General features: G+C 36.8%; 1 long non-coding RNA gene across 2 annotated transcripts; it reads left to right on the top strand.

The window, feature by feature from the left end:
* Nucleotides 1–12451: 12451 nt before the first annotated feature.
* LOC122053644 lies at nucleotides 12452–14276 on the top strand. Of its 2 annotated transcripts, XR_006132282.1 has the most exons (4): nucleotides 12452–12466; nucleotides 13237–13337; nucleotides 13838–13890; nucleotides 14106–14276. It is a non-coding gene; the product is annotated as an uncharacterized LOC122053644 (long non-coding RNA). The 2 variants fall into 2 exon arrangements; XR_006132281.1 differs by lacking the exon at nucleotides 12452–12466 and having other exon boundaries at nucleotides 13106–13337.
* The last annotated feature ends 7385 nt before the right edge of the window (nucleotides 14277–21661 follow it).

Below are 21661 nucleotides of genomic sequence, written 5' to 3' on the forward strand. Positions count from 1 at the left end.
TCCCCATTAATGTCAATGCCCACCCTTGAGCATTTTCTCTAAAAGAAGGTTAACCACCTCCCAAGGTGTATGAAAAATAATTTTTATGTCCTTAAAAAGTACCTCCCCCTAAAAACATGGTCGTACCTTCTGTCATTGCACCAACAATGACTTGGAATCCCTAAAACTTTAGGAGACCCAAAATTTAGAAGTTTTGAGGTTCAAAAATTCAATATTGAAACAAACCTCAACCTAAACTTCAATTTAGTCTTCCCCAACCAATCCATCTTTGTTTTCAACATGAAAACACCCTTTTTAAGTATAAAAATGTATTTTGATGGGTTTGGAATGATTACCTCGACTAAACCTGGTTTGGAATGCTGAAATCAGGCTTTCCCAGCCAAAATCAGCTTCCTCAATCGATTGGAGTTGGGTCCCAATCGATTGAACTGCTTTGAATCGATCCACTGATCAATTCAGCCAGTCTGGATCGATCAACTGATCGATCCAGTGAGCTTCTACTCGCGAGAATAGCCTTCTCAATCGATCGGCCGATCGATTGAGACACTCCAATCGATTGTCTCAATCGATCGGGTGATCGATTGGAGTTCTGATAGTTGCTGAAATTCCATTTCAGTCAACTTCAGAAACCCTTAGAAAAATCTACAAAAATCCAAAAATTGTGAAAATTTGTGTAGATATTATTTAGGGCATATATTATCATGGAAAAATAATTTTATAAGAAAATACTTCATATTTTCCAAGATTAACACAAACTAGAGAACTTGCAAAAACTTTAGTGTTTTCTTCTAGTTTGTGCTCAACTATTCAATGATGATTACTTTCAAAAGATAATCTTCATCAAGGTTTGCCAAAAGCATTTTAAAATGATTTTCAAAACCAATATTCCACCATGTTCCTTGGGCTTAATGCACATGACTTGTACATTAGCTTTCCCAATGATGGGAAAACACATAACTATGTGTTTTAATGGATTTAAAACTCAAAAGAATGCACTAAATCAACATCTTGATTTTTGTTCATCATCCTAACATCTCACTTGTATCTAATGTGCACTAAACCACATACAAGTCACCTTATGAGTCTTTGTGAGATGTAAAGTTTAGTTTTCCCCTAATCTAGGGATCATGCATATCTATCTAGGCATTTTTGTGGATATTGAACATCCACTTAGGATGTCACTTGTTGATACTTGTTGATAAATGCCTTTTGTCCTTAATTTTAAGGAAATAAACATAATGCATGATAATGTTATGGCATATATCAAAAAGAAATAATTTTCAAAAGAAAATTTTCTATAACTATATGATGTATGTATGTCATGACATGGTATTTTTTATGTTTTTCAAAATAAGGCATGAATGCAGAATACAAAACTAAATATGATGTCATGGCATATAATGGGCAAGCAAATCTTGGCAAGTTAGCATAAATAAAATACCTAGATTACCTATCTAAGTATCCTTAAACCTTAGCTAAATTAAAAATTAACCTTAGATTGCCCTCTAAACGTGCCAAGTAAATACTAAAACCTAAATTGGCATTTTAGTTCTCTTGATTTACTTATGCCAATTTAAATTAAACTTATTCCTCAAATGTTGGCATATTTCGTTCATCCATCAAGAGTAGCACTAAGAAAATACCAAAATCCCAACTTGGTATTTCCTTATGTTTCTCAATATGTGCCCCTTTTTTATATTATTTTATTTAAAAAAAAATAAAATAAAATCAATACTTCTCAAATTTGGCACATTTTACTCTTTCAAAGAGTAAATCATAAATTCATTTCATTTTCAAAAGTTAATAATAACCTTGAAAATGCTCCTTGAGTGCCAATTTCTTCAAAGTTGGGTTAACTACCCTCCTTCTTAGAGTTGACACTCTCTAACCCATCTATGGGGTAGAGAAGATGCTCCTAGGAACCCAAAACCTATTGGTACTCCTTGGATGTTCTAGATACTCACTAGGGATAACTTCCCTAGATACCTTCCTAGTGACCTTGTTTGGCTTCTTAGAAGCCTTGGTCATATCTTCTAGGTCAACTCTAGGGATTGCTTCCCTTGTGACCTTCTTTGTGACTTTCTTAGACTTCTTAGAAGTCTTAGTCACATTTGTTGCAAAAATACTCTTAGGGATGACTTCCCTAGTATTTTTAACTTGCCCACTAGGCCTAGGGTTAGTTCCATAGCTATATGGAACCCTATGGTAAGAAATTACATCCTTCTTGGTTTTAGGTTTGTATCCCAAACCCTTATGACCATTGGATAACTTTGATACTTCTTGACCTAGGTTTTTGACTCTTGGACCCTTGTGTCATATTTGTGATTTTTCTAAGGGTCCTCTCTAATTTATCAAGTCTTGACCTCAAGACTTGATTTTCTTTCCATAATTCTTCAACCCTGGGGTTTTCACTAAAACTTTGATTTTTCTTCTTCTTAGGTACATACCTAGAATCCTTAGGGATCTTGCCTAAGTTCCTATCTACCTTTCTAAACCTAGGTTGAGAGGTCTTAGCATTATAAGCTACATGATTTTCTTTAATTTTATCATGCCTCCTATTTTCATGGTAAATAGCATTAAAATGATATAAGTTAGAACTAACATGCTTTTCACCATAATTTAAAGGGGTAGACTCAATAAAGGTTATCTTTCTTTTTACCTTGGATGCTCCCCCTTGACTTGAGCTTCCTCCTTAAGCCTTGACCACCTTCTTCCCTTTAGGGCATTGACTTCGGTAATTCCCCTTTTGATTGCAAGAGAAACACACAATGTGCTCCTTGCTCTTCTTTGTTGTGGGGGTGGTCTCCTTGGCCTTCTCCTGCCCCTTGGGTGCCACTTGGCCCTTCTTCTTGGCCAAGTTGGGACACTTGCTCTTGTAGTGTCCATTCTCCCTACACTCAAAACATATAATATGATTTTTATTTTTAATTGAAATGTTTATACCTTCACATGTAGGGATGTCACTTGGTCCTCCATGTGATGTGGATATAGAGGCTTCCTCTTGATCCGATAGTGAAGCTCCTCCATTTGATTTAGCTTGGCTTGTGGAGGTGGAAGCTTCTCGATCCTCTTCTTCTTTTGACTCGGATGTGGAGACTTCTTCTTCTCCTTGATCCGGTGTCACCGAAATTTACTCCCCCTCAATCCTAGAGGTGGAGGCTTCTTCTTCTTCTTCTTCTTCTTCTTCATCCTCTTGCACATTAAACAAGGAATATGCTCCTTCCTTGTTCTTTTGGTTGTACTCCTTTGAGGATGATGCTTCTTGGACTTCTTTTTCTTCGGAAGTTGAGCATCTCTCAACTTCGGAGTCCTCTTCCTATTCCTCTTGATTTTGCTCTAATGAGTCACCCTCTTTGGATTCTTCTTGGATTGGTGCAGTGGAGGGGATCTCATGAATTGATGTCAATTTGCTCCATAGCTCCTTGGCATCCTTGAACTCTCCAATTTTACATAGAATTATGCTAGGCAATAAATTAACCAATAATTTGGTTACCTTGTCATTTGTTTCGCACCTTTGGACTTGCTCCGGGCTCCATTTGCTCCTCTTGAGAACTTTTCCCTTTGAGTTCGTTGGAGCTTCGAAGCCTTCCATAAGAGCAAACCATTGCTCTATCTCCACCATTAAGAAGTTTTCGATCCTTGATTTCCAAAGATCAAAGCTTGTTGAAGCGTATGGTGGAGCCACCCTCGTGTCAAATCCAAGTCCATCTTGGAATTGCATCTTGAAGTTGAGCTTCTTGAATTCTTTGCCTTTGATGAATTTGCTCCAACTTTTTCAACCTCTAGCTTTGCTTGTTTTGTCTGCCCCTTCCGGCGATGATTGAGATGAAGAGCGGCCTCGCTCTGATACCACTTGTTGGGACTGAAAAGTAGCTAGAGGGGGGGGGGGTGAATAGCTCATCGCGTGCTCGTGGTCGGCGTTGCTTGTTTCTTCAAAGATGTGCAGTGGAAATATACAAGAAACAAACTCACACAACGCTAATAAAGATGGTTTACTTGGTATCCAGCTCACAAGAGGTGACTAGTCCAAGGATCCACACCTACTCACGCACCCTCCACTATGAATAACACTCCTTTATGGTAACTACCAAAGGTGGAGAAGCCCTACAATACTCTCAATACAAGAAGAAGAAAGGGAAATACAAGATAAGCAAAAGCTTACAAGATGTACAATGAAAACCCTAACCCTAACTTCTTCTTCTTGTTTTTGATCCGCCTCTTGACTTGGAAGAACCTCCAAGAATCTTCAAGAACTGGCGATCTAGAGCTTGGAGAGAGCTATGGAGGTGCTGGAGAGTATCGGGAGTGAACAGTGCAAGCAATACTGAAGGAAACGCTCGCCTGCAGCTAAATACAACGCCAACGGTCGGATCCCGATCGATTGGATTGCTCCCAATCGATCGGGGAGGCTTTGGATCGATCAACCGATCGATCCAGAGTGCCTCTGTGCTCTCTGGAATAGCCTGGATCGATCGACTGATCGATCCAGGGCTTATCGCGCACAAACAGCAGCTCCCAATCGATCCACTGATCGATTGGGACCTCTGGATCGATCCACGGATTGATCCAAAGGGGTTCTGTTCGTGGGGACTCACCCAATCGATCAGCTGATCGATTGGGCATGATCCAATCGATCGGCTGATCAATCCAGATCTGCTGGATCGATTGGCTGATCGATCCAGATCTGCTGGATCAATCAGCTGATCAATCCAGATTTTGGTTTTTGTCCAAAAGCAAGTCTAAAGCCCCCTAAACCAACATCCAGTCAACCATGACTTGTTGGTACATAAAACCTAGCATCCGGTCACCCTTGACCAGCTAGGACTCTCTCACCAAGTGTCTAGTCAATTCCTTTGACCCACTTGGACTTTTCTCCACTTGCCAAGTATCCGATCAATCCCTTTGACCTACTTGGACTTTCACCAGATGTCTGGTCAACCTTGACCCATCTGGATTGCCCCGTGCCTGGCTTCACTCACCAGGACTTCCCTTCTAACTAGCTTCACTCACTCGGATTTCTCTTCTGCCTGGCTTCACTCACCAGGACTTTCACCTAGCTTCACTCACTAGGATTTCCTTCTACCTGGCTTCACTCACCAGGACTTTCACCTAACTTCACTCACTAGGATTTCTCTTCTGCCTGGCTTCACTCACCAGGGCTTTCACCTAGCTTCACTCACTAGGATTTTCTTCTGCCTGGCTTCACTCACCAGGACTTTCAGTCAAGTATACAGTCAACCTTCACCTACTTGACTGTCCTTCACAATCTCCCCACATGAACAATTGCACCTGCAATGTTCATGTGTTGTCTACAAGTATTGTCAAACATCGAAACCAAATCATGACCACCAAATCATCAAGACTCGAGCTTGACTCACTTCAAGCCCAGTCAAACAGGTCAACCTTGACCTAGGGAATATTGCACCAACATTCAGCTCCGGATCCGCTTACTTGGGTGATCTCTGCCATCCGGAATAGGGCTCACCCGAACCCAAGTTCCGGTCTTCTCGAGTAGCCTTCCGCTCCGGCTTCTCGTCCCTTGGAATTGTTGCGTGTTTCATTCTCGTCCACCAGCGTACTCATCCGCAGTCTTCGTCCCTCGGTCGCATCCCGTGCCGACCTTCTCGCTAGCTGCGTCTCTTGCTCCCCGAGCAATCTTCCGCTCCGGCTTTCGTCCCTCGGAACCACCGCACGCTTCCTTCTCGTCCACCGAGGTACTCTTCCGCAGCACCTCGTCCCTCGGACGCACCGCGTGCCGTCCTTCTCGCTAGTTGCGTCTTCCGCTCGAGTACCTGTGCTCCTAAGTTCCTGCACACTTAGACATAAGGTTAAATACAACGCAGGACCTAACTTAACTTGTTGATCACACCAAAACAACCTTGGGGTTCCAACAATCTCCCCCTTTTTGGTGTGATCAACCCAAGTTAAGCTAGGGTCAAAATTAAACATAAAATTAAAACAAGTTATTGCAATAATGTGCAACAAGATAGAAAAAATTAAATTTTGAAAATTTTCAATTCATTCAATTTTCAATTTCTACCTCCCCATACACTTATACTTTCCCTTCTCCCCCTTTGATCACAATAAAAATGGGGGTTGACACTTAGAAAAATTATAGAAATCTATTTCAATGTTTTTTGGAGAAAAAATATTTCCAAGTTAAAGAAAAAAAATTCTAAGTCAAAGAATGACTTTTGAAAAATTTCTAAGTTTTCACCAAAAATAAATCTTTCTAAGCCCAAAAATTTATGCAAAAAAATTTAAGAAAATTTATAGCATTAAAAAAAAAATTCTATGCATTCATTTATTTATTTTATATCAGCAAGTTTTAAATTTTCATTTCAATTTTTCATAACTTCTCAAATTACACTTTTTCAAATTTAAAGTCACAAATATTAAACATGCAATAATTTGTATCATGTTAATTTCTATTATTTTTTGAATTTCAACTTCACAAAAATATTCAAAAAGCATAGATTCTAACTTGATAAAATTTTTCGACAATATAAAATATTCTTTCGGCAATGTGGAAAATTCATTTGAAAGAATATTTTGTAATTTGCAAGAATTTTTTAACAATAAAAATTCTAATTTACTGGAATCTATTAACAATAGATTTCTTAATCCGAAACACCTTTTTAGTGACTCAATTTCTAAATCGCAAAATTCTTTCGAGAGAGTAATTTGTAATTCGAAAAATTCTTCTAATTTGCATAATTCTTTTGTCAAAATATTTTTTAATTTGCAAATTTCTTTTGATAATATTTCTAATTTGCAAGACAAATTTGACAATTGATTTTCTAATTCAAAAAACTTTTTCGGTAATTCAATTTTTAAATCGCAAAAATCTTCAGGCAATTTTTCTATTGAATTAAACGGTTGTTCAGAGGGTAGAGACCATACCTTACTTACCTCGTTGGCCGTTGGTTCTCCCCCTGTTGAATTAATTTCTTCCGAAGATTCTCCCCCTTCATCGATCTCGGGATGTACTTCGGTTGTTGGGGTTGTCTCGGTAATTTCTTCCGTCTCGGATTCTTCTGATGACGGCTCGATGTCTATTAAGGGGACGACTTCAATCGGTTCTTCGTAGAGTTTTACGAACTTTTCCCAAAGTTCTTTTGCGCTGTTGTATTGCTCAACTCTATCAAAGTCTTTGTTTGGTATTGCGGTTAAAATGTGAAACTCTGCCCGACCATTTGCCATTGACTCGTCACGTTGTTTCTTGTTCCATAGACGTAGATCGAGTTCTTCTCCATTCGTTATCTTTGGTGCTTCATAACCTGTTTTCATTATTAGAGAAATACCAATATCAGAGTTAAGAAATACCGTCATTTGTTGCTTCCAAGAAGCAAGCTCCCCCTCGAATGCTGGTGGGTAGGCGCTAGCTCCGACCATTATTTTGTTGCTTCAGACGGCGGTTAGTCCTTCTGAGGCGTACTCGACTCTGATACCACTTGTAGGACCGTTGGGTCGGCTAGGAGGGGATTGGATATCCTGCAAACATAAAAAGATAAACCCTCCTCGAACTCTTTAAACTAACACTTGCATATATAAAGTAAGCTGATAAATTAAAAGCATAAAGAAAAAGAGAGGCACAAAAGGTTTACTTGGTTACAACCGGGGTGGTTGTTAATCCAAGGAAGATAAAGTCCACTATCAATCTCCTTCAGGCGGAGAAGCCTCGTACAGCAATGTAGCGCAGAAAATAGAAGCTAAACTAGAACAGAAGCGCACAAGTGTTTGGAATTACAATTCAGAGTTCATTGAAAAGCTTTTGGACCAAGACTATATTTATAGCCTTGGTCGGGGCGCCTGGAAGGGTTCCGGGCGCCCTGGGGGGATAAAACTTTATCCCCCAACGTCTAGAACGTGAAAGACGTGTTCTGGTCAACTTTACTGGTCCGAGCGCCCCGGAGCCCAAAGTCAACAAGAGTTGACTTTTTCGTCCGGGACCTCTTCTCCGTTTCAGTCCTGCCTCGGTCCGGGTCTTCAGCTCCGGATCCGCTTACTTGGGTGATCTCTTCCATCCGGAATACGGCTCACTCGAACCCAAGTTCCAGTCTTCTCGAGCAGCCTTCCGCTCCGGCTTCTCGTCCCTCGGAATCGTTGTGTGTTTCCTTCTCGTCCACCAGCATACTCATCCGCAGTCTCCGTCCCTCGGTCGCATCCTGTGCCGACCTTCTCGCTAGCTGCGTCTCTTGCTCCCCCGAGCAATCTTCCGCTCCGGCTTTCGTCCCTTGGAACCACCGCACACTTCCTTCTCGTCCACCGGGGTACTCTTCCGTAGCACCTCGTCCCTCGAACGCACCGCGTGTCGTCCTTCTCGCTAGCTGCGTCTTCCACTCGAGTACCTGTGCTCCTAAGTTCCTGCACACTTAGACACAAGGTTAAATACAACGCAGGACCTAACTTAACTTGTTGATCACACCAAAACAACCTTGGGGCTCCAACATGTACAACAGGACAAAAAAAGGGGCAGGGTCAAGATACTCGGTCGATCAACATAGACTGAATGAATATCTAAGTCGGGCAAGAACATAAGTCAATTCAGTCAGCCAACATAAACCGAGCGAGCACTTTAAATTACACCAAGAAGTATAATGAGTTTACTCGGTTCTTATGAATCGGGCGAGTACCTAAAAATAAATACATGAGTACAAATAAACTCGATCGACCCTTGTGGTTCGGGCGAGTGTTGACACTATAATAAGGGATATAAGGGAGTCACTCGGTCTATACAGGGCGGGTAAGCGCCTAAAAATAAGATATATGCAGATATAAATTTGGTCAGCCCTTATAGACCGAGCGAGTGCCTAAACTATACCTATAATGAGTTCACTAGGTTCTTTGATGCCGGGCGGACATACAAGTAAGAATATAGGTACAAACAAACTTAGTCAGTCATTATAAGTAGAATGGACACTTAAGTGCATAATAAACTCGAATATTTGAAATAAACAGGAATGTAAGTAAAATCAGGTAGTTATTATGAATTAATCAGATAATTAAATTAAAACATAAAAGAATATAGATAAATATAATTGATCAATACTAGTGAAACAAGTATTTAAAGAAGAAAAAATATATACACATAAACACAAGTTCATAAATAAAAATATGATAAATTCTAATATCAGAAACAGAGTCAAGATGAAAGGGAAATAGCCAAAAATAAAGGGCATAATATGAGCTTAGGCAGATATCACAAACTAACATATGAAGTATGACAAAATAGAAAGTAATAAAATGAGTCACATAAAATTTCGCAAATAGGATTGCCACCCACAAAGTTGGATTACAATGATCAACACATCAAAAACAAGTCACCAATTTGTTAACAGCTTAGGAAACAAGTCAGCAGGTCGATTCTTGATTAATCTCCTCATATCTAGAAAATGGGGAGGAAGATCAGCAGAAAGAAAGTCCTTTTCCTTGAGCTATTCTATAGCCCCATCAGTCCCATAATTGAAAGCCTTGAGGATGGAATCTGCAATGGGCTTGTTGAAGTCAATAGATTCGATGAGTGCCTTAGCTTTCTCTTTGAAACGATCACCCTCACCAGCCTGATAAGTAGCTAATTCCTCTTGAGAGGCCTTTAGCTCAACCTCTTTAGCAGAAGCATCTATCTTGGTTGTAGTCAGGGATGTGTTCAAAGAGGCTATTTCTTCATCTTTGAGGCTCAATGCATAAAGCTTATCAACTAATTCAGCCTCATGGCTAACTTTCAAAGAGGTTAACTGAGAAGATAGCTGGTTAGTCTCTGCAATCTTATTTTCCAGCTTAAAGGATAATTCATCACTAAGGCTAGTAGCTGATTGAACTTAAGATTGGAGGATCTTGGTTTTGGCCTCATGTTGGCTTAATTTCTCTTTAGCCTCTTGTAACTGGGTGGAGAGACTGCTTATTTTCTCATTGACTCGAGCAGCAGATGTCTCAGAGACTTGTTTCTTTAGCCTCTCATTCTCCCAGCTTAGATCATATATCAACCAAGCAATGCTCATGTTGGCAACCCAGTGCTACAAAAATGGTGACAATTAGAGAAATATTAAAAAAGGAAATTATAACAAGTAAAAAATAATTATACCTTAATCTCATCAAGAGAAAATCTATCAGCTAATTTAGAGAGAATAAGTCCTTTAATTAGTGGACGAGTCTCCTCCCAAGCAGTAGTAAAAGATCCTCCCAATAATATAAGGAGGATAGAAGAGGAAGAAGCGGCGGACGACAAGGAAGTTTGAATGGAAGGGGGAGCAAAAATCAAATAAGGAGCTTCTTGGGAAGCACTACAAGAAATTTTAGATTTAACCACACCTAATAGACAACAGTTTTTCGAGAAACTGTTGTCTTTTTGCCATTTAACAACGGTTTTATCGAAAACCGTTGTTGTTCACCATAATTTTTTTTAAATGATAACAGTTTTTAAAAAACTGTTGTCTAATGTATGTCAAAGACAACAATTTTTAAAAAACTGTTGTCTAATGTATGTCAAAGACAACAGTTTTAAAAAACTGTTGTCTTTTAGTGTTGCTTATGTGATAATATACAACAGTTTTATTAAACTGTTGTCTATTGAATGTTGTTGAATCATAAAAACAAAACAATTTTTTTAACTTCATGAAAAAACCTAAAACCCACTCCGACACCTCCTTCGCGACTCCTCCGCGAATTTTTAAAACCAAGGTTTCTTATTTTTCCCTTACTTTCCCTTCTCCACCAAATTCCTTAATCCCGAGCCCTCACTCCCGCGACACCGCCGAACCCCTTTCTTCATCGCCGACTTCTTCCCCTAAGCCTCACCTTGCACTGGTCCATAAGACTCCACGTTCCCTCATCCTTCTTCACCTAAGAAAGATCAAGAAGGAACAGAGACGACGATCCCTCATCCTTCTCGCCGGGTCCCTTAGTCTCCGCTCATCTTCCGGCGGACACCGTAACCCTCGCTTCTTCCTCGTCGCTCTCTATCTCGTATGGGTACTGGCAAGGATAGCAGCGAGGCCACCGACGATCTCGACGACATGCCCCTCGCAGAGCGGCGCAGCTTGATTCGCCTCCGGAAGGCGGCTTCGCCTTTGTCTCGTGTTCCTGAGCCTCCAAAGTGCTTTCGCTCTGCTTTTTCCGCCTATGCTTCGTTCTACTATTTTCTCGGGAGGGTAACAACATTTTTTAGTATGACCTGCAGGTGTTCGATTGGCAAGCCTGGAGCGCGCGTATCTTCTGAAACTTCCAAGGTGAGTTCTGATACGAGGTTTTATTTAGCCTTTAACAGCATGCACAATGGGAGCTTGAGACTAGAGTTAGCTGAAGATTGTGTTAATCTTTAGACCTAGATGACCTAATGGTGACCTGTTTTCTTTTTGAAATGGTATTCTCTGAAAAAAAAAATGTTCAGTGCAAAATCTACAAGAAGCTGGATATCTAGTATTAAGACGTCTTATTGTGATCTTGCAGCTTAACATGTACTACTGCGTGCCTCCTTATTTTGGGAAAAAAAGGGCATAAGAAAGAAATAAGAAATTTTATTACCATCTTAGTTTATAATTTTTTTACCATTGCGCTGCAATTTAAGATCTTAATTGATTTCCCCACCTTTTTATCTTTTTATGCTTAATTTCTTTCTCATCGAATTGAGCTTCTTTATGCAAAAGCCAAAAAATAGTTTTTTAAGCTAAAATCAGATAATCTAGCTGCAACATTGATGACATGGTTGAAATCATCAGGAAAGTAAATCTAAGCATGACTTTGTTTGCTACTGATAAATATGGAACTAACAAATTTTGTACTTTGGACCAATGCAAGTATCCAAAGTGGACCTAAGGAAGTATGCAAATATGGACCATAAGACTCCACATTCTTTTTAGTATAACATTGCTTTTCCTATCAGCCATAATGCTATCTTTGTGTGATGGCTAACAAAACAAATTGCAATCTCACACCATGGTATTAAAAAGCTCATGCTTGGGCAACGTTGAGCCGCCTAGATGGTTTTTGAAGAGGACTAAATAGTGACATATGAGATATGTGATCTGTATGTGCAGTTAAAACCTTATTCAGTTCATCTAAACTAAATACTTGTTTTTTTGTTTGTCGATTTGTCAAAGTTGGTATGGTGTAGTCAATATTAACTTGAGCGTGGCATGGATTTCAACAAGCCTAGGATTTTTTTAGTGTGTATGATCCTTATGTGGCCATAAGGTTTATGTTGTTGCATAAGCAACCTAGGAAATGGCTTTCTAAATCTGTGGTTACCTGTTAACTTATATTAATTGGATTGAATATTAGTTTAGAAAATGAAAGAACCTTGTTTGAAGTTCTGGCGATTCATTTTTTAAATTCTAATTTTTTTTATACTAATATCTGAGCGTGTCATATGTCGGATTGGATGGTTATGCAGATAATTGGCATCCTATGGTATATTGTTGGAAAGCTGAAGCTAAAGCAAAATTTTCAGCTTCCCATTATTGCCTCAGTGAGTATTTGATTTGAAAATTATCTTTTTGAAGTTCTAATTTCCAATTCCTTATCCTTGTCACTTGTTATTAAATACTTTATACTTAAAACACTCTCTGGGGCTTCTTGTCTCATGGACATTGGGATCTTAATTTATTTATGCTTTTAGAGTGAAGAGGAATGATGTTGGCATGCCAAGTATAATGAACATTTTTTGTGTTGAGATAAAAATGTGAACTTCATATTTGTTTGATTTTCTGTAATGAATGTATTAGTTTAACCGGTCAAGATCAAGTATCATCTCATTGACTCTTCCTAATTTCCTTCCTCTGTTATTTTTTTGAATTCTTTGATTATGAAGAAATACAAACTTGCCCATTTCTCATATTGAAATTTTAATTTTTTCCAGATTTTACTCTCTTGTGAAATGAATCAGAGTTTCATTTTGTCAATACCGCGATGACTACTTTTTCATTGGCAACATCCCTCTAAACCAAAATTTTAGTTTAGCAAAGCAAACTCCCAACCTTTACAAACTCTAATAAGTTAAAACCCCTGCCTTCACTAGAGTTTTATAATGAAACTTTGAGTACATTTGGCAAAAGGGCAAACTTTTGGGGGGTAACATGAAATTCTCCGAATTTTTTGTGGTGGTTATTTGAATTATTGTATTGTTACCTTCTGTTAATGATTGTCTTTAACATGTTATGCAGAAGCAATATTTTGCATGATTACTTTAATGATGTTTTATATGGGATTAGGTATTACTAATGTTTTATATGGAATTAGGCTTTGGCTATCATCATTGGCGCTATACCATTTTTGAAGAACTTCATCTTGACTGATGATGCCTCGTTATTCTTCTTCACTGACAGCTGCCTTATTCTTGGGTATTGATCTGTTTCCTTCTTTGTCTTTGCCAATTTTCTCATGCTACTGAAATTTAGAACCTTTTCATTTAGTAACACGCAAATAGAGTCTTAAAACAGAAAATAATTACCTTGTTAAGGTTGAAAAAGTATGAAGATTTCTATGAATGATGCTAAGTATGAACTGTTTAAGAAATGTCAAGTTGCAATCACATTCTTCTATGGTAAATTTAGATTAGAGAATTAAGATAACTTATTGGCCATCCATTTCTGTAACTATTCTAATTGCACTATAGTGAGCTAATAAGATGAGCCTGATATCTGATGTCTGGTTAGTGGTTAATGACAGTTATTGCATAATTTTTTTGACATTTAAGGACCTCTGTTTTGGAGTTTTGTCTGGTTAATGACTTGGTTATTTGCATAACCTTTTAACACTCAAGGACCTCTATTTTTTGTATTTACATTCAAAGCAAAAAATATTTTAAGACCTGAAGGATTGTCTATATTTTGATTTCCAGGGAAGCGATGATCCCATGTATTTTGCTTGCTCTGGGTGGAAATCTTGTGGATGGTATGCAATCTTCCATTTCTTATGTAACATTTCTTCAAACACATATTGATATCCTATGTCTGACAACCTAAAGTTCTTTTGCTGGTAGAATTTGAACAAGTACATTTAGTGATGCTTGATGAAATAGTTGACATAAAAACTATCCATTGGGTTTCCATCTTGAATCTAGAATATCTAGAATGTTACATGCTATATGGCACTTTGTTGTGTTCCAGGCTCTGGCCCAGGCAGTAAAAGACTTGGTTTACGAACAACTGCTGCTATCATATTTGGAAGATTGGCTTTGGTTCCTCCTACAGGACTTGGAATAATCACCATTGCTGACAAGCTTGGACTTTTTCCCAGGGGCGACAAAATGTTCAAATTTGTCCTGCTGCTGCAGCACACTATGCGAGAAAGATATGTACAACATCTTTGTCATCATCATCTTTATGCCATTTATTCTGGGGAAATGACTTAACTTGCAATCATATGCTATTTATCTCAGGGAAAATATAATGACCATACTCAGAAAGGAGAAGAAAAGAGAAGCTAGGAGGGAGGAGAAAGCACAGGGTGTTTAGAAAGCATATATAAACTCTGCATAATACCTCAGGGAAAAGGCTGCAGTTTTCGATATGGTGTTTAGAAGATGCACAGGTAGAGAAGATTTGATCCAACAAAACAAGATATTTTGGACTATATGTGTGATATATATAAACTTTTGGCTGTGTAAACTTTTGTGATGTTTGAATGTTGATGTTTGGTACTTTAATGATATTTGGATGATGATGTTTGGTACTTTAATGAAATTCGCATTGTAAATATTGATTATGTAGGTTTTTTATCAATGAAATTTGCACTAGATGTTTTTTATAAACCATTGAGTAGGAAAAGATTAATAAGTTTTTTATTTATTGTCAAAATGTTGTATATTGTACCCAAAGACATCAGTTTAAATATGTCAAACTGTTGTCAATGGCGTTAAAAGACAATAGTGACAAACTAATGTTATTTAACATCGTTGCCTAAAAAGACAACGGTTTTTAACCGTTGTCAAACCGATGTCATTGGCAAAAAAGACAACGCTTTTTAGCCGTTGTCGTAGACAGTTCAAAATTGTTGTTGAAGAGCCTAGGCATACGCTCAAAGACAACGGTGAAAAACTGTTGTCTTTGTAGGAAAAGACAACAGTTTTTCACCGTTGTAAAAATGTTGTCTTTGCCTTCAAAGACAACGGTTAAAAACTGTTGTCATTGGCCACCCCTTTTAACAACACAGCTTTTAACAACAGTTAAAAATGACCTACGACAACAGTGAAAAACCGTTGTTGTTTATCTTTTTTCTTGTAGTGAAGGCAGAGAAAATTGTTCAGGGAATGACATAACAAAAGTAGAAGCGGAGGTGTCACCCAGAGTAGATTGGTCCAAAGGAAGTGAATGTTGGTGCGGTTAGCACTAACGATTTAACCTAGGTTTTGATGAATGACAAATCAGGTTAAGTTAGTATGTTGTTGTCTAACACTCTGATTGAGTGTGCAGGAGAAGTCCAGACAGGTCGACGGGCTGACCGGATGTCTGGCACGAAGCCCAGCTAGGTCGACGGGCTGACCGGATAGCTGGCATGAAGTCCAAGCGGGTCAACGGGCTGACTGGACGCTTAGGTGACCGGACGCTTAGGCACGAAGTCCATCTAGGTCGACGGGCTGACCGGATAGCTGGCACGAAGTCCAGACGGGTCGACGAGCTGACCAGACGTCTGGCAGGTAAGTAAGGTAAGTCACTAGAGGGGAGTGACTGCGAGGACACGTTCCCGGGAAGGGAACATTAGGCGTCGATCCGGCTTAGATCCATTTCGGATATCTAAGTCGAGATCGTGACTAGATTCCGGTCTCGGAAAGACGGAATCTAAGTCATACTCCTTTTTGCTAATTCATACTCACTTTGCTGTTGCTAACAATCTATGTCGCAGGGTAAATTTGCCTCCAGACTAACGCTTGTCTTGCAGGACGGATTCTGCGGGAAAACAGGGTCCGGGCGCCCGGAGGTCCGGGCGCCCGGAGGTCCGGACGCCCGGAAGGGATCCGGGCGCCCGGGAGGTAAATCTCATCCAAACTCGAGCGTCACCACGTGGAGCATGCTGGTTGGACCTGCCACGTCCCACCAGGGCGCCCGGAAGGAATCCAGGGCGCCCTAAGCCTCATATAAATGGAGGGTCAGAGGGGAGCTTCAGAACAACAACGAAAAGAAAGTCTTCCACTGCTTGCTCTACTGCTCTGCGCTCCTGCGACGCTAACAAAGCTCCGACAATACGCTCCTTTCCTTTTTTATTAAATTCTTGTCAGTATTTGCTTGATTTCCATTAGCATTCCTGTACTTTAATTTGTAATAACTTTCGAACTGCTAGTGATTGCCCACCGAAAGCACCCTTGTGTGCGGGCCTTGGAGTAGGAGTCGACACAGGCTCCGAACCAAGTAAAACTAGCTTGTGTTAGCATTGACCTTTTATTTCCGCTGTGCTTATACTCGAACGATTTTGTTTATCGATATTCACCCCCCCCCCCCTCTATCGAATCTCACGGTCCAACAAGTGGTATCAGAGCAGGTACCGCTCTGATTTGGTGCAACCACCAATCAGACAGGGGGTGAAAATATTAACTTTTATTTTGTCTTTTTGTTTTTAATTTTACGCTTAGTTCTAATCTAACATTATTATTAATTGCCTTGGAAATTTCTTCTTCGTTGCAATTAAATCTAAATTGGTGCAACACCAATTTAGATACTTCTATTATTTTTTCCCGCACTGCTAATCCAAGACCAAGTCTTGGGATATTCTTTTTTCGGTGTTTACTTGTGTGCAGGATGTTTCAATTACAAGGCTTTAGCATAGTACGTCCCCCCCTATTCAACGGGGATGACTTCTCGTACTGGAAGAAAAGAATGGAGGTGTACCTAAAGACAAACTACGATCAATGGTTCAGCGTCATAAAGGCATACCGAACTCCAGTCGACAACTCCAAAAATCCACTAGACCCGGAACAGTGGACTCCGGACATGAGGAAAAAGGCATCAACAGAAAATAAGGCAATCAACACGCTACACTGCGGTCTAACACGAGAAGAGCTGAATCGGGTCGGACCGCATCATAACGCTAAAGAATTATGGGACAAACTGATCGAGCTGCACGAAGGAACGAGCGACGCAAAGGTAACAAAAAGAGACCTACTTTTAAATAAAATATTTAATATAAAAATGCAAGAAGGGGAAACGGCAAATCAACTGCATGCAAGGATCAAGGACGTCCGCAACAGACTCCACGCGATAGGCCACCAGATAGAAAAAAGAGATTTAATAAGGTACGCACTAAATGCCTTTCCACGTAATAGCTTGTGGGCATCGATCGTAGATGCCTACAAAATTTCTAAAAATCTATCTAAGTTAAAATTAGACGAGCTTTTTTGTGAGTTAGAATTACATGAACAAACTAATGCTGGAGCCGAGAAAGGTATTGCTTTATTTGCAGGCTCATCCAAAGAAAAGAAGAGCAAGTCTGAATCTGAAGAAGATTTCGATCAAGATTTCGAAGACGAAGAACACCTGGTGAACCTGGTAAGAAAAATGTTCACCAGGAGAAAAAGGAGCTTCAGCAAGAAGGACCTTCAAAAGATCAGTTCTCCCGCGGAACAAAAGAATATGACTTGCTTCGGATGCAACAAAAAGGGGCACTACAAGAACGAATGCCCAAGACTGAAATTCGACAAACTGAAGCCGACCAAAAAGAAGCTAAGGCCCTCAAAGCAACGTTGGACGACTCCTCCTCGGACGAATCAGAGGTAGAAGAGCAGAAGCACCAGAGCCACCTTGCGCTGATGGCTCACGAGGCTGAAACGGAAGACGAGTCGGAAGATGAATCGGAAGACGGGTCCGAACCCGAATCAAGCCACGAGTCCATACTCGTTTCCGAAGGCCCGGTTGAGGTATATTTTAATTTAAACAACTTTTTTTTAAAATTATTTCCTACTTAAATAGTAAATTAGTTAAAATAGAAAATGAAAACAAATCACTTCTTGAGGAAAATCAAGACCTCAAGGAACAAATCAAAAATTCAAATCCAACTCAAGATCTAACACTTGAGGAGCATTCATCATTAAAATTAGAAATTAATAAGTTAAAAGAAATGCTAGAAAAATTCACAACAAGATCAAAAAATCTAGACTTAATCCTGAATAATCAAAAGGCATGTTATAATAAAACCGGACTCGGATACAAGTCGAAATCAAATAAAACTTTTAAATCATTAATAACCCAATACAAATCAACTAATCAAGCTTGGGTTCCGAAAGCGTGTTTGACCACGCAAGTAGGATTTAATCAATATTATATACCTAAAGAAAAAATATATTATATAAACTCAAATAAACCAAATCAAAAACCAAAATACAAACCTAAATCAAAAAATTCAAAATTTAAACATTTTAAAACTCAACAAAATATAAATTATCACCAAGTTAATTATAACTATAAAAGAAATAGACACAAACCTAAAACGAAGATTTAAATTAAAGGCCAATAATTCAGGGGGAGGCTCCAGAATAGCTGGCACCTCTAAAACTAACTTACCCGACAGGGTTACCCAAATAAACTAACCCGGCAGGGTAATTAGGATTAGTTAAAAAGGGACCCAGTTTAACTTGAATCATGGTACCGGTGAAGTTTTTTTATGATAGTACGTTGGAGAAGTTTGGGCATCGCATGTCTAGAAAGATATGACTTCAATTTGGTGCATTTGGCCAAGTGGAACCAACCGAACCTACCTTTAAATGGATCCTAACTAGTTAGACCAAGGTTTAGTACTAAGCTCCGTGGATAGGACTATTCGGAAAACCTCGAAAGGTTGGTTACTTTTAATGACGTCCAAGTGACTCACCAAGCTTAGAAGTTTATCCGAAGAATGCTTATTTGTTGAGACCAAAGCTAAACCTGAATCTAACCCAAGTTAAATCAAACTCTATAATTAAATCTAATTCATCTCACAAAATTATATGATTCCCTGATTGAAAACTTGGATCGGGTGAGATGACTAAGGATCAAAATTAAATTTCAAATTTCAAATTAAAATTAAAATTAAATTTCAAATTTCAAATTAAATTAAAATTAATTAAAATTAAATTTTGAATTTCAAATTAAAATTAAATTTCGAATTTCAAATTAAATCAAAATTAATTAAAATTAAATTTTGAATTTCAAATTAAAATTAAATTTCGAACTTCAAATTAAATTAAAATTAATTAAAATTAAATTTCGAATTTCGAATTTCAAATTGAATTTCAAATTTTAAATTAAATTAAAATTAATCAAAATTAAATTTTGAATTTCAAATTAAAATTAAAATTTCGAATTTCAAATTAAATTAAAATTAAATTTTGAATTTCAAATTAAAATTAAATTTCAAATTAAATTAAAATTAATTAAAATTAAATTTTGAATTTCAAATTAAAATTAAATTTTGAATTTCAAATTAAAATTAAATTTTGAATTTCAAATTAAAATTAAATTTCGAATTTCAAATTAAATCAAAATTAATTAAAATTAAATTTTGAATTTCAAATTAAAATTAAATTTCAAACTTCAAATTAAATTAAAATTAATTAAAATTAAATTTCTAATTTCAATTGAATTTCAAATAAAATTAAATTTCGAATTTCAAATTAAATTAAATTTTGAATTTCAAATTAAAATTAAAATTTCGAATTTCAAATTAAATTAAAATTAAATTTTGAATTTCAAATTAAAATTAAATATTGAATTTCAAATTAAATTAAAATTAATTAAAATTAAATTTTGAATTTCAAATTAAAATTAAATTTCGAACTTCAAATTAAATTAAAATTAATTAAAATTTGATTTTCAAATTAAAATTAAATTTCGAACTTCAAATTAAATTAAAATTAATTAAAATTAAATTTTAAATTTCAAATTAAAATTAAATTTCGAACTTCAAATTAAGTTAAAATTAATTAAAATTAAATTTCGAATTTCAAATTGAATTAAATTTCGAATTAATTAAAAATTAAATTTCGAATTAAAACTAAATTATTTTTTAAAATTAAATTATTTTTTTAAAAAAAATTATTTTAAAATTAAATTAACTTTAAAAATTATTTTAAAATTAAATTAACTTTAAAAATTATTTTAAAATTGAATTAACTTTAAAAATTATTTTAAAATTAAATTAACTTTAAAAAGTATTTTAAAAAACTATATTAACTTTAAAATTTATTTTAAAAATTAAATTAACTTTAAAAATTATTTTAACTTTAAAAATTATTTTAACTTTAAAAATTATTTTAAATTAACTTTAACTTTAAAAACTATATTAACTTTAAAATTTGTTTTAAAAATTAAATTAACTTTAAAAATTATTTTAAGTTTAAAAAATTATTTTAAATTAACTTTAACTTTAAAAACTATATTAACTTTAAACATTATTTTAAAAATTAAATTAACTTTAAAAATTATTTTAAGTTTAAAAATTATTTTAACTTTGAAAATTATTTAAAATTATTTTTAACTTTAAAAACTATATTAACTTTAAAAATTACTTTAAAAATTAAATTAACTTTAAAAATTATTTTAAAAATTATTTTTAAAAATTAAATTAACTTTAAAAATTATTTTAAAAATTAAATTGACTTTAAAAATTATTTTGAAAAATTAAATTAACTTTAAAAATTATTTTAACTTTAAAAAATTATTTTAAATTATCTTTAAAAATTAAATTAACTTTAAAAGCTATATTAACTTTAAAAATTATTTTAAAAAATTAAATTAACTTTAAAAATTATTTTAACCCAAAAATTATTTTAGCTTAATAAATCATTTTAAAAACTCTTTTAAAAATTCTTTAAAAACTATTTTAAATTAAAAAAAAAAAAAACCAGGGGCGGTCGCCCCTGGTATTCCCTTCCGTGGCGCCCGGGAGGGGATCTGGGTGCCCCGCCCAAACTCAACCCCGGGCGCCCGGAGCTCCCTATAAATAGGGGGCAGCAGGCGCCCCCAACTCTTGCCCCACAAAGTGTTCACTCTTACCAAGGTTCTATCCGAACCTCAGTACGAGAGTGCTCTAAAATTAAATTTTTACGGTGAAGACGCTGCTACAACTCAACCGAGGTCATCAGTTCTATATTTTTACGATGGCTCCTCGGTAATTTTTTTTATTGTCTAAAAATTTTGTTTCAATTTGTCTTGATGTGTTCACTTAGAATATTTCTTTTATATACAGTAGGAAACGAACAAATACTGGTGCTGGGCCCTCTAATGCTAGTACTGACCCTAGGTTTCCCACAGATGAACTTAGAATCAAGTTTGAGTCAACCATTTATATGGCCATTAGGACTAAATGTCTAGATAGATCGTTCTTTCTAGTTTCTTGCGCTCCCGTTATAGAAGTTATAAATCACTATAACTTACGGAACCTTGTTGAATGTACTAGTCTGGTAAACATAAGTCTGTGTGCTGAATTTTACAACAACTTAGTGAAAGTAGATGACTTTACCTATACTACTAGGGCAGCCGGTACTGATATCACGCTATCCCCTAGACAATCCGGGAGTTTTTAGAGTTACGCCCATCCACTTGTTCCTTTCTGTGCTATCCTCCCGGGGATCTACCATTCGGAGATCCCTACTCGCATATCACTCTTGATACGATTTATTCGTATTTTTTTGGGGGACAGCGGGTACCCACTGTGACCTAGTTTAGGTCAGTAGACTTTTGAGTCCAGGACTACACTC

The sequence above is a fragment of the Zingiber officinale genome, chromosome 3A, assembly GCF_018446385.1.
Source record: "Zingiber officinale cultivar Zhangliang chromosome 3A, Zo_v1.1, whole genome shotgun sequence".
NCBI classification, from domain to species: Eukaryota; Viridiplantae; Streptophyta; class Magnoliopsida; order Zingiberales; family Zingiberaceae; genus Zingiber; species Zingiber officinale.